We start from the raw sequence: 15,289 nt of genomic DNA, 5'->3' as shown, positions 1-15,289 counted from the left end.
TCCGAGCACACATTGGCTGCTGACCCAAAAAAGGGTAACGTAAAACTGAAAATGACTTTGGAATTTTGCAGTCCTGGCTGCCTCTGGGAGAATCACAGCCCAACACCCTCGTGCTGCTGCAACACACGGGTAAAGGAGGCTTATTCCTTTTTCAAATTTTATTTTGAGAGCACCCCTAAATGCTAAGATCCAAACTGTATTCAGGCCTCTGCTACGAATCAGAGCTGAGGGAAGAAATATCCTTTAATTAGCAACACCTCCATGAGATTTCAGCAAGGAAAGAGGTTTTGACATTCAGCAGCGGATGTCGTGTAGCTCAGATCTGCAGAACCACGTTGCTCTGTACCTAATGCAGAGCTGCTACTTAGTAGATCTGGAGTGCTGCACCAGGCGCAAGGCTTCAGAAGGAGAATGTGTGCCATCAGCTAAGAGAGGGCATAGCTCTAGTCATGCAGCTTAAATAAAACAACTTGTATATTCTTCAACGGGAGCATTGGAAGTCAAAGGAATATACCTAACAGCTGAAACATAAAGCAGAGTTAACAAGGTTTGGGGGAAAAAAAAAAGTGAGAAAAGGATGGAGTTTGAATCAAATAAGAGCCTGAAGAGTGAGCTGGGGGAGGGTCACAGTGCTTTGGGGCCACATCTACTGCCCTTGAGCAGCGATATGCCCCCCAGAAATAGCATGCTGAGCTCCCTTTTATAGATACACTGTGTATCTAATAGCATCTTTAATCTGAGAACCTAAAAGCTTTAAGCACATGATTTAACCTCAAAACATTGAGTGGTATTAATAGGCTCTTTTTTTCAGGCAGGAAATCTTTGCAGTGGATATTAAGTAGCCGGGACCTCTGCATTGCTGATATGGGCCTGACTTTCAGTGCTCTTAGCCCTCACAGTCTTGCTGAGTGTTGTTTCTTCCCTTTCCGACTGTTATTTTCTAATTCTAAAGTGGGTTAGTTGGCCAGCATGGCCTGACTCCTGTCAGACAGAGCTCTGTGGAAAGTTTATGTCTGATGAATCAGCAGTTTTTAAGTATTATTTTAAAATCTTCTTCCAGTGATTTTTAGCAAGCTGTAATGCATACTTCTTCCACACAGGTGGGAAACATGAATAATCCCCATGCTTCACTGGAGTGTTAGCAGTGTCTATTTAGATGAAAGGAGCTCAGATGATGAGCCTGAGCAGTGCCAGACGAGACTGATCTCCTGCCCTGCGACGTGACAATAGCTTCATTTTTGCTGTTTTCTTGTGTTTCTGGAGGTCAAGCTTCAGACTCAGATATCAGGAGCAAACACCCCATGCACTAGGCTTGATTCAGCCCAAGGCAGCCTTCCTCTGGCAACTGACACACAACCCTGCTGTGCACCATGGAGAAGGGCTGGCCTGCCCTCTACTTGTTTTTTTTAACTCCTACGTTTCACTTATTTAAAAACAGTAGAGTTTGGGAGAGACAAAGGATATTATGCTTTGCAACTTGCTTTGCTCGCCCCCAGTGCACAGACTTTGAACTCTTCATGTCCTGCTGCTCTAGACACAAACTCCATGCATGCCACTTAGTCAGGGACCAGCTTCTCTCCAGTTCAGTGACTATAGAAACCTCTCAACCTGCTACTGCCAGAACATCCTCCTTTTTTCTTCCATAACCTGTTGCCTGCCAGTCTCCAGCCCTATCCAACACCCTTCTTCTCCCTCCTGCTATTACCACTGTACCATTGCCTTAACAATAGGAATCTCATCATCTTCTCCTCCAAAGCAATGTCCTTCTCTCCCTTTACCATATCACGAACTCACAGAATAGCTGAAGCAGGCAGGACCCTCTGGCCCAGTCCCACTGCAGCTGGCCCACCCAGAGCAGAGTGCTCAGGCCCACAGCCAGGTGGCTTACAAAGATCCTCAAGGAGAAGATCCCACAGCCTCTGGACAGCCTGTGCCAGTGCTCCGTCACCTGCACAGCACAGATGCGCTGCCTGGTGTTCAGAGGAAATGTCACGTGTTCCAAGTTGTGCCCATGGCCTCTTGTCCTGGCACTGGGAATGACTGAAAAGAGCCTGTCTCCAACCTCTTTGCAGCCTTCCTTCAGATACGAGCAATAGAGCCACCCAGGAGACTGATGCTAAGCTAAGGAAATCGCTAAGACATGTGGGAAGCTCTGCCCTCCCCTCCCTTTTCTACCCCTCAATTTTTTTTCATTTTCTCCCCTTCAGTGGACACAAGCAACTTTCTTGGGAAAGCCACACAGGAGGAGGGAAGAAAGAGATCCTGGCGTGAAAAGCCAGGAAAGAATAAAGGCAAAGAGAGCTTCTGACACAAAGCAGGCAAATTACAGGTGGAGAAAGGTGCAAATCCACTTTCCCATTGGGTACCAGTCTGAGGAGAGCAGCCATAAGGAAAATAGGCTTATGTAGGCTATTTGGCCACAACAAGGGCTTTTTATGGAGGAAGGGAATGGGGAGTCACAGGGTCTCTGCCAGGAAAGGATGAATAGGCAACCCTGGAAGAGCTGGGACAAGAATTATTGACCAACCCTGGGAACTGCTGCCCAAAACATTCTTGTGATTCCCTAATTGATTGGCCATGGCATTCAAAAAAGCACATTACAGAAGAGCAAGACACAAAAATGCTATCAAACTCCGCAAAGGGCTGTCTCAAGCACAGCCAAGAGTGAATTAACTGGGTACAGCACTTTGAAAAATGGGAAGTACTGTAAAAGTAGTAGCATTATTACAGAAGTATTAGGAAGATATTTCTCAGCAGACACGGGCTTGGCACTATCTGTCTAGACGAGTAGATGGTTTTGGAGTCAAACTGATTTTTTTTTATTACCGTATCCATTTTATTAAAAGCAAACTGTTCTGTCTATGACTCATGCAGTTCGCTTTCTGCATGGCAATGAAACCAAATTCTCATAATTAAGAGCGATTACTGTGATACAGCATCTGAAGGTTAGGTTTGGAAATCAGACCATACCTTCTATTTCTGTATTCTCTCACTGCAAATTTTATGCTCGGATACTTCTAATTGGCCACTGTTACCATTCGCTTCAAATACAGAAGACGTAAACCTTCAGGTGAGACATGATTCTTCCCTTAGCACAATTCAAATGACAGAGGCCAAATATATTCACAACACAGCATCATAGAATGGCCCGGGATGAAAAGGACCTCAAGGATCATCTAGTTTCAACCCCCCTGCTGTGCGCAGGGTTGCCAACCACTAGACCAGGCTGCCCAGAGCCACAACCAGCCTGGCTTTGAAACATCCAGCCTTGCCTTGAAGCCTTGGTTGAGATCAAACAGCATGAGTTGGCGTACAGATTTACGTGTTTTGTTCTCCAATCCAAGTCTTGCTCTGCTAGTCAGTGCCAAACCCACCCCATTTTAAGACTTCTGGGGGCAGTAAATCTTGCCCCAGTGCTTCTGTAAGTGAAATCTTGCAAAGATTTACTGCAATTAATTCAGCCTTGCCCTTTGCCATTTTCGTATCTATAGCTACTTTTTGACTGAGAGAATTAGCTGGGTTATTAAGTGATTACTTCCCATTGTACATCTTCTGCCCTCTTCATGAACCAAAGTCTAATGAATTTGAGATGCTTTGGGATGTACTTGATGCTGTACTCAAAACAGACATGAATAGTAACTAATTTCAGTTATCTCAATAAGGCTTTCCATTTCAGTTTACTTTTGCTGTGCATAATCATTAATATAATTTAACTGTACTCTAATTCCATATACATTGAGTTTAGGAAATGGGAAATACAGAAGATATGCAATATGCAGTGAACACTAATATAATTAGGGTCCCTATACACTTAACAATAAATGAGGCAAGGGCAACTCTTATTTTCCATTGGCCACCCTGTGACTGAGAGCTTCCTAATGGTGACCACCTCAGTTAAGGTCAACATAAGCCATTCTCATTTACTGAGATCTTTTCTATTGAGTCCAACTACTTCAGCCCACGAAGTGCCAGCTTTTTGTTCTCATTCTCACAGTGCATGCTGTTTCTCTCTGTTTGTGGTGCATTAAACAGGAAAGCAGATACCTTCCCCCCCTTTCCACGTCACTAAAATCAGTCTTGCATTTCAGTTACAAAACTATCTGCAGCCCCATCTAATCCAGAGAGGAATTTACCTTGAGCATAAAGTCTTACTGACTCAAAGGAGACTTAATGCATGTATTTATTAAGCACCATCAGAAATAAAAATGACATTCTGAATCCCAAAGAATCTCTATTTAAGACACCTCTTCCTCAAGACACTTATAATGAAATCACTCTCTGTGGTCAGGTTAATCAGCACGGACTTACACTGCTTTTGTACCATTTATCTTCTTGAGCTGCAAGATTGGCCAGGTAGGATAGGCACTTTAATAAGTGTTTGTACTGCACCCAACAGAGTTCACCTCTTATCCTGATGAAGGTTAATAACAATTAAGAAAAGTTCTTGTATTTAAAGTACAATGAATAGTATTACAAGAAGAATAGTTTAAAAAGCATATTTAAGAAGTTCACATCAAGAGTGAACACATCTAGCCTATGTCCATAGCCCTTTCTCCCTGTCCCATCCCTATCCTGAAGCCTTCCATGGTTTCAATTTAAAGGTCTGCGACACCAAGAAAAGCTCACATCTTTCCCTCAGTTTCTGACTGTTCCTTCCCACTTCTGTCCTGTCCCCCACATCCAATCACTGCAGCATTTACTGAGTCCACAGGAAGAAGCAAGCAAATCCATCCAAGCTAAAACTACAAAAGAGAGAACAGACCATAAATCTGATCAGTTCCTCACTATGATCACTGTGATTCCCCCTGAGATCTCATCAATATTTCTGTACTGACAGAAACGGGGAGCAACATGAGTAGTGGAGGTGACGGCAGAGTCACACTACCTTTTTTGGCAGCCACCCCAGCCTGTGTTGGCATTAGGCTGTGGTGCTGGGCACCAACCTTTATTTATGTGAGCTCCTCCACATCACATCTGTAGCTTCTTATGCTCTTTGAAAATGCATTAGCTTTTCAAATTATACTCAAATTCAGTTTACTATTGAGATCTCCCATTCAGATTTCATCTTGGTTGATGGGACACTGTGAACAGTGTGTGGGTTCAAACAGTACAACTGAACTGAAATTACTGAGAAATAAAGAAACCCATCACTTCCCTTTACGTGGACACATTTCTCCCCACTGCATCTCACCATCTCTATTAGTACTCAAGGTGAGAAAAATAGGAGCTGTAATCCAGGCTCTTTATATCTTCCCCTTGAGAAGATCTACTGGCATACCATGAAGGAAGGCTGTTCTCTCGAAGTGGGGAGGCAGGGGCACAGGCTGCCCAGGGAGGTGGTGGAGTTACAGTCCCTGAAGGTGTTCAAGAAATGTGGAGATGTGGCCTGAGGGATAATGGTTAGTGGGCATGGTGGGGATCTTAGAGGTCTTTTCCAATCATAATGATTCTGTGATTGTATGTACACATAGCAGATGGTATGCTACAATAGAAAAATAGCACATTCCACTTGTTTCTTTCTAACACAGCTGATGACACAAACCTCCAGAACAACACAGTGGATCTGGTTTTGTATCTCTTATTGAAAAGAAAGCCCCTCAAAAGCACAAAAATGTCACTGTCAATTAAGAGAAGAAAATCCATCATCTTTAACAAACTAAACAAATCATGCTCTCTCAAATGACAATGATACACATTTGTGTCCCAGGCACCAAAAAGTACTCATGAAAGGCATCTCAGCCTCTCACCCTTTTGAAAAGCCTTTTATGCTTCACAGATAATGACTATCATAGACAGCACCTCCCACTGCAAATGTTTAATTTACCACAGCTGCCCCAAATCAGCACTCTGGGAGCAGGTTTGCTTAGTTGCCCCCAACAGCCTGTATGCAAACACCTGTCTGTCTGCTCCAGCACACAGTGTAGAGTTGCCCAGCGACAACCTGAATGCCTTCAGCATCACACTGGCTTGCCACTTCTGAAAAGTTAATAGAGGTGAGCCTGAGAAAAAAGCACAAGCTTGTATAAGGACCTTCCATTTGTAAGAGATGCTTGGCTTCTTTTCCATAAAATTTCTGTGTGTAAGATTTGTTCTTATTAGTAAAATAAACGTAGAAATTCCAGCACTGCCTCTGGATAAAGGAAATAATTTGTGCACTGGAGTTCCTAAGGTTGAAACAGAAATCTAAACAATGATGCAGCTTCAAAAATCAATTTTCTGGGAAGGCATACTGCTTTCCTGTCCCTTATCCAATCAATGAACACACAAACATGGACTCAAAATATCTGGAGACCACTGTAGTGCTGTAGTGACAGCTACAGGCAGACACTTCTCAGTGGTTACAAACAATATACAAGAATAACGTACTAACAGAAAGACTGTAAACAAAAGAGATCCAGGCTATGTTCTCTCTGACATGTAAACTCATTTTGCTCAAATGTCAACCATATTATTTCCTAGGTCCTATTAAAGTCCCATGGTCCCACTAGGAGCAGCCAGACATCCATGACTTTCAAGTTTTTAACACCAGCTCCTCTCCCAAAGCAAGCTAACGAAAGTGGGACTGGAATCTTTGCTGCGAGATAAGATCACGGTAACAGCATCAGGGCTCACAAACAGCACTGGTCATCAGGACTTTGATGAGATTGAGGCATTTCATCCACAAGCTAAGCACAGATCACATCTACTTGTACTTTGGTATTCTGACCCCCGAAGCTGCTTAGGAAAAGCCTGCAATTGCCATTGGACCTGTTAGCAGGTATCAAAAAAATATCAGTATTTTTAACAGAAGAAAACAGAGCTCACTGTATGTGCAACTTCACTGATACTTGAGGTGCCAGACAAGTGAAATACAGTTGAAAGGGTTATTTTCATTTTAAGACATGGTTTTCTCATGAGAAGACATGTAACTGCAGAAATAATGAAAGGTGCAAATGTTTTCTCAAAGGAAAAAATATGGTGGCATTGATATAAAGCGTTGCATTTATACAGTGCGCAGCACAAAGTTTCCTTTGCAACAGCCAGAAAACTCTATTATTGAATTAAGTTTGGAATAAAAAGCACCAAAATCCTCCACTTTCGACTTTCATATTGAACACGCTTGTGAAGGTTTGGGTTATTTCACTGTTTTTAATATAGCATCTAATCCACACTCCGGAAGTTATTTTAAGTGGAAGAAAAAATTAAAAGGATAAGTAAGCAAGTCAGATTAATGGAAGCATAAAATAGCCTTCTGAGGGTTCAGATAATTTCAGTGAGTTGCTCTCCTGTGTTCCTTTCACATTATGGGGAGCCAAACTGGAAAGACCTGGAAAGATGCTGAGTAGCATAGGAAAAATTAAGCAATGTGGTGGCGTTCCTCAGGTTTTACTGTTCCTTGCCCTCTACATTCAGTCCTAACCACCACCAAACCCAGTGCTCCAAATATCCCTTTCACTATTTCTGCCAGACAAGGGCAACCATATGCAATAGCTATAGGCATGCTGATCAGCAGCTATGCACGTGCTGATATGCCTGTGGTAACATATGCTTTGATTAGTCAAACAGGCTAATTGACCAGCTACAGCTAGGCAAGACATTTAACAGCTGAGTTCACTTCAAAGCAGAACATTTCCCTTAGAGAGACAAGACTGGCCTCTAGACTTCTCCAGACTACCCAGCTCCACCACCACCACTATTCTTTCCTATTATTTCTGCCAGGTAGATTTGAACGTGTAACATAAAAGTAGCAGTGTCTTGTGGTATGGAGTCTCCATGTCTTTCCTTGCACCACCTATTCTCTGTTTTGCATTAAGTATACAAAGTCTTGCTTTATCTCCATGTTGGGGGATTCTGCCAATCTTTGGAGGAATCTGAAACTGATTATACAGATCAATGTACAGATGAATGATGAAACCTAAACTCTCATTCTCATGTTCTATACAACCGAAAAGTCAGGAGATAAAGAGGCATATCATTGGAGAACCAGCCTCAAGTCTCCACCACAATTGTACTGACTTATTTCGAGTCCTACAAAAGATGCCAAAAACCCTTTGGACAGTCGAACCATTTCTGTACAGTACTCTGAACTGAGTTTTAGAGAGTTTTCATTTAAGCAGTAAATACCTCACAGGAAGGTTTTTTTTTTGTTTTATGTTTAAAAAGAAGAACAACATTGCAATTAATAATACTAAGCTTGTCATTTCTTAGAATAACATGATAAAAATTCTACCTTTTCAGAGAAGTAAGTTTTCTATATTCCACAATTCCCATGAAATCAAGTAATCTGACACACATCCATTATTTTGATTAAAGGAGGAACTTCTGACATTAAACTCCCCACTGACTAACTTATAAAGCTAAGGGAAAAAAAAAAAAAACCACCATTTTTTTCAACAATTGATTGGGTTCTCAAAATACATTTGTATTACAAGGTCTCTTGCAAAGGCTGCATCACCGGTGTGGATATTCTATTCGCGTACTTTCATCAAAGCCTCTCTAAAGCTAAAATTATGTTCCCCGTTGTCCTTTACTGAAGTCTTAGCTGATATAATCAATTTTATTTAGGTCAATCAAGTAAAATTTTCACTTTGCAACTTTACAGGAATCACACTGTGTGGTGTCTGAAGTTTGCATAGAATTCATCCGTCAGGGAACTCAGTGAGCTCAGCAGGCAATTAACACACCTGGAAAACCTGCCTAAAAGAGCAGTTATCACACAGTACATATAAACATGAACTGAGCAATTATTGTAAGAATACATTTCATCTTCAAAGTTTTTGTCTTATAGGTCCTCAGCACCCTCTGTACCATGAGCAGGTCTCACATATTTGTGCCAGGCAGCCTTCTTCTCTCACACATCCTCACTACAAGACTGTTATTAAATCTTTGTTTCATTGATTGCTCTTAACCACTTCTTGTTAGATTTTTTTCATATCTGAAACTTGTAAAACACTTTCATTGATTAAAGGTGGTATAGAAAAAGATAGGGGGTTGATGGCTGACTTAAAATCAAAACCAGAACAATAGTTGGCTATGTGGAGAAGTTAGCATGCAAAGTGGTTGCAAAAGAATGTACGGTACCCTACTCAATCTCACTAATTTGTACTATAGCAGTTGCTTACCACGTGCAAAGCTTACTAAAAGGATAAGGAATATTTCAGGTACAATCTGCTTAGCACACAGAAAATTGAGGTAGCTACGCTTGTGAAATCACAAATGTTTTAGACTTTTATACACAGGCAATAAGCGCACACTGTCAGTACAGAGATGACACATTCAAAGTGAAATGCGAGAGGAGAAGCCAGCTTCAAAGAACTGCGCCATGGGTATCTACCTTGGGTAAGCCTGATGAGCATCTCCAGGTTACATATACTGGGCCACAAAGCTGAAGAGACATGCAGTCTCCACAGCTGCAACAAAAGAACTGGAGACATGAAGGACACAGCCAGCGTCTCAGGCACCTGAGAAAACCCATGGCTAAACATGACTTCTGGAGGACACCAGTACCAGCACGTGGTGAGCTTGGCACATTGAGGGCCTGGTAATGCATCTAACCTGAGAAACACAAGTTCTGTTGAACAGATAAGCTGTAAATACCAATAAGCAGACAAAACTAAAACCAGCCTAAATTCTCATCACTTGCTCAGCATTGCAATACAGTGCAATACCACCTACAACAGCACTGTATACTCCTTTACTCAATTTTCCAAAGTTCCTATACTATTTTCTGTTATGTTTCTATAGATGTCTATCTACATACATGTATAATCAATGAATATACAGATGTTATAATTATGAAATATACCAGAGAGGTTGGCTAAGCAGGTTATTATAACAAAAGAGAATAAACAGAATGCTTACCCGTATCGTAGGCTCATTGTAAAACTCCAAAGGAGGGATCTCCAGAAGAGATCCTTCCCCCCTGGTAGTCAGCTTTAGATGAGTCTAGGAGAGGTGGAGCCAGGCTCCACCTCTTCTGGTAGCACAGGTGAATTACCTTCACCTGTGCTCTCTTGGCTGACTGGTTGCTCACCTCAGGTGATCAATCAGAGGTTCAGGCCATGATTCACCAGTTCCCATACAGTTCATATATTTTATTACATAAAAGAGACCAGGACCTCTGGAGTGTTTCGATTTCCCCTTTTTCCTCCTAGACCTTTACATCTCCTGTTTTTGCACAAGCTTCATGGCTCCAAAGAACAGTACAGCAACTTGTGGAACGGAAGCAGAGTGTTAACACAGTCTGCTACTAGAATAAGAAAATTAAACATGGAAAGGAGAGGTGGGATGAATCACGCCGAGTCGTATGACATTTCTTAAAAAAAAAAAAAAATCCCAAACTTTAAGTTTTAATTTTAGTCATTAACAGCAATCTAGCATTGTATAACTCAAACTTGCCCATGAAAAATCAGTACAAACTACTTGGACCTACTCTTATCCAGGTTTTAGACTGAGACGGGAGGTTTAGGTTAGATATTAAAAGGAAGTTTTTCACACAGAGGGCAGTGACACACTGGAATAGGTTGCCAAGGAGGTTGTGGATGCCCCATCCCTGGAGGCATTCAAGGCCAGGGTGGATGTGGCTCTGGGCAGACTGGTCTGGTGGTTGGCGACCTGCACATCGCAGGGGGGTTGAAACTAGATGATTATTGTGGTCCTTTTCATCCCAGGCCATTCTATGATTCCTTGTATTTCTATAGACCATAATATGTACATTTTTACTTTTCTGTAATTTTCATTGTATTGTGGTAATGTTTCACTTTCTAACATAAAATAAACTTGAACTAACTGTATGTGTGACAATGAAAGAAAACCAAATGTTTGTCCAATGTTTATCATTACACTGTGAATGCACCAACCTTGCTTAACATCTAGTATGGTTCTAGTAAATAATTTTCGGAGGTGTTGTAAGCAATAGAATGATCAAAGAAGTATGGTAGGTGATTCTGTCCCTCTACTCTGCACTGGTGAGACCATACCTGGAGTACCCAGAGACGTAAAGTCCTCATTAGAGGAGAGACACGCACCTGTTGGAGAGCATCCAGAGAAAGGCCACAAAAACGATCCAAGGGATGGAATGCCACCCTACCTGAGAGAGCTGGGGCTGTTCAGCCTGGAGAAGAGAAGGCTCCAGGGAGACCTAAGAGTGGCCTTTCAGTATCTAAAGGGGAACTATAAGGAGGAAGGGGACTGATTCTTCAGCAGAGTCTCTTGTGATAGAACAAGGGGAAATTGTTTCAGTCTGAAACAAAAGATTTAGATTGCATGTAAGGAAAAAAGTTTTTTTTTTTTTTTTTTTTTTTGTTTTTGTTTCTTTGTTTTTTTAAGTAAGAACAGTGAAGCAGTAGAACAAGTTGCCCAGAGAGGTATGGATGCCCCATCCCTGGAGTCACTCAGGCTAGAAGGAACTCTGAGCAACCTGATCTAGCTGTCGGTGTCCCTGCTCAGTGCAGGGGAGTTGAACTAGATGGCCTTTAAAGGTCATTTCCAACTCAAACAATTCTATGATTCAATGATTTCCACTACCAGAGCTAGACCGTGCAGTTTGCTTAAATGAACATGTTTAAAATCTGTTTTGAGAGATGCCCTTTTCAGTTGTTTCAGCCAAGAAGTTTAATATCGCAAGGTGTTAAATGAGGGGTAGCCAAAATTGATATTAATGCATTGGGCAGGTTTCTACTTCAATGTGAGTTTCCTTGATAGTTCTCATGTGAAAAGGAAGAGCTCGGCAGCTGAAATGAGAGCCTGAGAGTGGGGTGAAAGGCATGGAGAGGGGCAAGCAGCAGCTGTGCTCCCTTCTCCATACAGGCTTCCAAATGTACATCCTGCTTTCTAGCAGCCTCTGATGATTATATGAAATTTTGCAGATCTATTCTCCGCCTTAATAGTTGTGTTGTTTATAAAGCTAGGCATTACAGTAGCTTATCAAATATGCAAATAAGGAGCCTCACTGCCTTTGTGCATGTAGGTTATTCTTGGTGCTACTAAACTCCCTTATCTTCAGGCATTCTTTCTCACTTAAAACCAAATCATGAGAAGCAGCAGGGGCTTTGTAACCTCTGTTTGAAAATCTTATCACTCACTCAAGAGCCTGAAAGCCTAGAAGGCTATCAGGAGTCCCAGAGAGCACAGAAGAGCTAGAAAAAAAGAAAACACCGATCTTTTTTTTGTAATAATTTTTGTTTGTAATATCTGACTGGTTCAGCATAAGCAAATAGGATTCTCCTGCAAAAGAACAGGTCTAATCTTGACAACTCAATGAGTGAACACCTGGACCATCAAAACAGAGGGGAAAGCCTGTCAGGTTAATAATGCAACAGTATGCCTGCTTTGTGAGTTCAGATATTCCTGATGGCCAAGTATTAGCCCCATAAATCCAACAGAAATGGTGACAAAGAGGAACAGGGCATCAGTTCACTGCTTTGTTTGGCAAACTAGATGATGACAGTTTTAGTAGCTGTACAGTCATAAAAATATGTATTATAGGAAATTAAATGTTGACATCTATCTCTTTATTCCTGTTTTAGCCAATACTCATAATGCTATATTCAGACTTTTTTTTTTTTAAATAGCCTCTTATTTTTTCCCCTAAAAATTTCAAAAAAGGAGAAAAAGGTGCTTTTATGCCTAGTAATGAAATAACTGATACATAATACACGCTCCTCCCAGATGTACTATAGCATACCATTACAGAACATTTTATAATTTGATTCTAAATGCAGTCAATACTTGAAAACTGCACGAGCACACTCAGGCACGAAGATGGCCACCATATTTAACACAGGCAGTGATTCCAATTACAATAATTTCAAATCCAAGTTCAGCACACATGTTCTCATGGACATCTTGTGTGCAGCTGTCAGCATTGGACCCACTGCACTGCCCTCCCAGCAGCACATGAAGGTCAGCTGCTTTTAACACCGGAAATGTAGCGAAACAGCTTGGTTTGTTATTGCATTGGAACTGTTTTTAGCCAGGGCCGCTCACAGCTAAATGGCAGGCAGAAGAAGCAAATTCAATTAGAATAGCTCTGAGGCAAAAGGGAGAGAAGTCTATTAGGAAAATAAAAATGGCAATTTTAAATGGGCGCTACTGGAACACAAGAAGGGTATAACATAACCCACTTTTATTTCCCTCCTTCATACTCCTGTTTTTATTTTAAAACTATGAAAAATATTTTTAAAAATGCTGATGCATTTCACATCTGTATCTTCTCTCAGTGTACCACCAACAGATACAGAATAGTCAATATTTGCACCAAACCTGCCACATCATCTTGTGGAGGAAAACTTGAGAAATGTACGGTCTGGAGTACTTCCATTCCCAAGCTTAATTTTCCTCTACTGCTGTAGCCAGATGGCCCCAGGAGCATTCTTCCTGTGGTGCTGGGGCGGGGGGGGGGCACAGAGTGAAGCCAGTGATGGGAGCAGGAGCTGAGCCATCAGCAGCAAAGAGGGAAACCAGGGAGCTGCTCTGCTGGGAATTTCATAAATGATTCTGCAACTGGATCAGCCAGTGAAAGCACTGCCAACATTCACCATTTCACATGAAGGACCACATATTCCATTTCTTGTCTGAAATCACTGCAAGATATGGCCCTGAGCATTATCAAGGATAATACAGCTTTTTTTTTTTTTTTTTTTTTTTGGAATCACTCACTCAAGATCACAAAGAATCGAAGTGCAGTGGGGTTGGTAGAGCCCTCTGAATCTGTTTAGCCCATGCTTTGCTCCAGCAGGGCTACCCAGAGCAGGGTGCACAGGTCCATGCTCAGGTCCAGCCCACAACTGGGTCAGGTATTCCAGGTGTAGCCTCTCCAGAGCTGAGGGAAGATCACCTCCCTCTGCCAGCTGGCAACACCTTGCTTAACGCAGCTAATGCCATTAGATAGGATCAGAAGCAGTTTGGGACCTCTTCTCTAAAGGGTGTTTTATTCCAGAGAGTCTGAAAATGTCACCACCTGTCAGCTGCAAGGCTCTCTGCATTCCCAAGCACTGGGGCCCACTGGACTAAGCCTATCTGTGGTTTGTTTTCCAGTTAAGTAATCAAATTCCTTCCCTTTGTCAATGCTTGTGGCACCACACTTATCTACGAACTGCATAAGATCATCTAGGTGAGGGAGAGTCAACACCTCTGCTCATCACACCAGAAACATTGCAGTCCTACACAGCACAAAAGAGAAGCATTAATAAAATGAATTTTATTATGCTCAACTGTATTTGTCTCTCAGTGAAAGATTTTTTTTTTTTGTACTCAACTGTTTTTTTGTTTGTTTGTTTGTTTGTTTTTTTGGTAACATTTACACATTCTTCTCAGCTTAGCAAAAATTGAGTTTTATTAGGATTTTCTGTTAACACAATAGGTGCAATGTGTAGCTATGTCCCTCTGTGCCCATACTGGATCAGATACTAGGATGCATCCAAATCACTGCCACTGCTTCTGTGACTCTTGCTCAAGAAAAAAAAAAATAATATAGTTTAAGCAACATTTGACAAACAGATTACTGAAGTTCAGACCTGAAGTATTTATTCTTCAGAACAAATAGAATGAAAACAGGCACTCTGTGAACGCTAGCCAACTAGTTTTTTTTCCTCCTTTTCTTAGCATCAAAGGAACATCTCAAGCACAAGTTACTATACATTCTCAGAACATGTCTCATTTTTCTTTGTGATTTGCTAACAGTCTTAATCAGAGAACTCGCAGACTTGGGATGATGACAGACCTCAGAGGACAAGGTGTAAAATCTTCTCTGTCTTTACTACCATCTGCTATCTGGGCCACCTATTTTTGTCCTTTCTTTTCTCCACTCTCCATTTCTTTAATCACTCTAGTTATCATTTTCACATCAGTATGAAAGTAAGATTTTTTTTTTCCTACTGAAGTGCATATGTTATTAATTCTTTCCCTGTACCATTTCAGGGCTCAGACAGTAGCAAGAGCTAAAGCACACTATGACCAGTACACTTCAACAACAAATAAACCTTGCCTTAGACAGCCAGGATTAAGATTAGCAACACCGAGAACACTTTTCATAGCAAATCCAAGTAATTTCCCATTTCTTAGCTATAATCTTGTTTATGTTGTGTCTAGAACAAGTGTAACTTGGCAGGAGCAATACTCTACAGACAGATATGGCAGCAGAAGGAAAGAAAGCAACTCTAAAAATAAAGGCAGTATCGTATGCAGAAGTATGCGCTCACTATCAAGGGCGTGAAAGGGATGGTGGAAGCCCTTGCAACAAAAAGATAGACCAGTCCTCCAAAAGAACATTGCTACTTTTCTTTCAGCAAATGGAGCAGGACAAAGACAT

The sequence above is a fragment of the Meleagris gallopavo genome, chromosome 3 (genome assembly GCF_905368555.1).
Source record: "Meleagris gallopavo chromosome 3, MGAL_WU_HG_1.1, whole genome shotgun sequence".
Classification (NCBI taxonomy): Eukaryota; Metazoa; Chordata; class Aves; order Galliformes; family Phasianidae; genus Meleagris; species Meleagris gallopavo.
The sequence above is the reverse complement of the archived record's forward strand: the minus strand, read 5'-3'. Positions refer to the sequence as shown.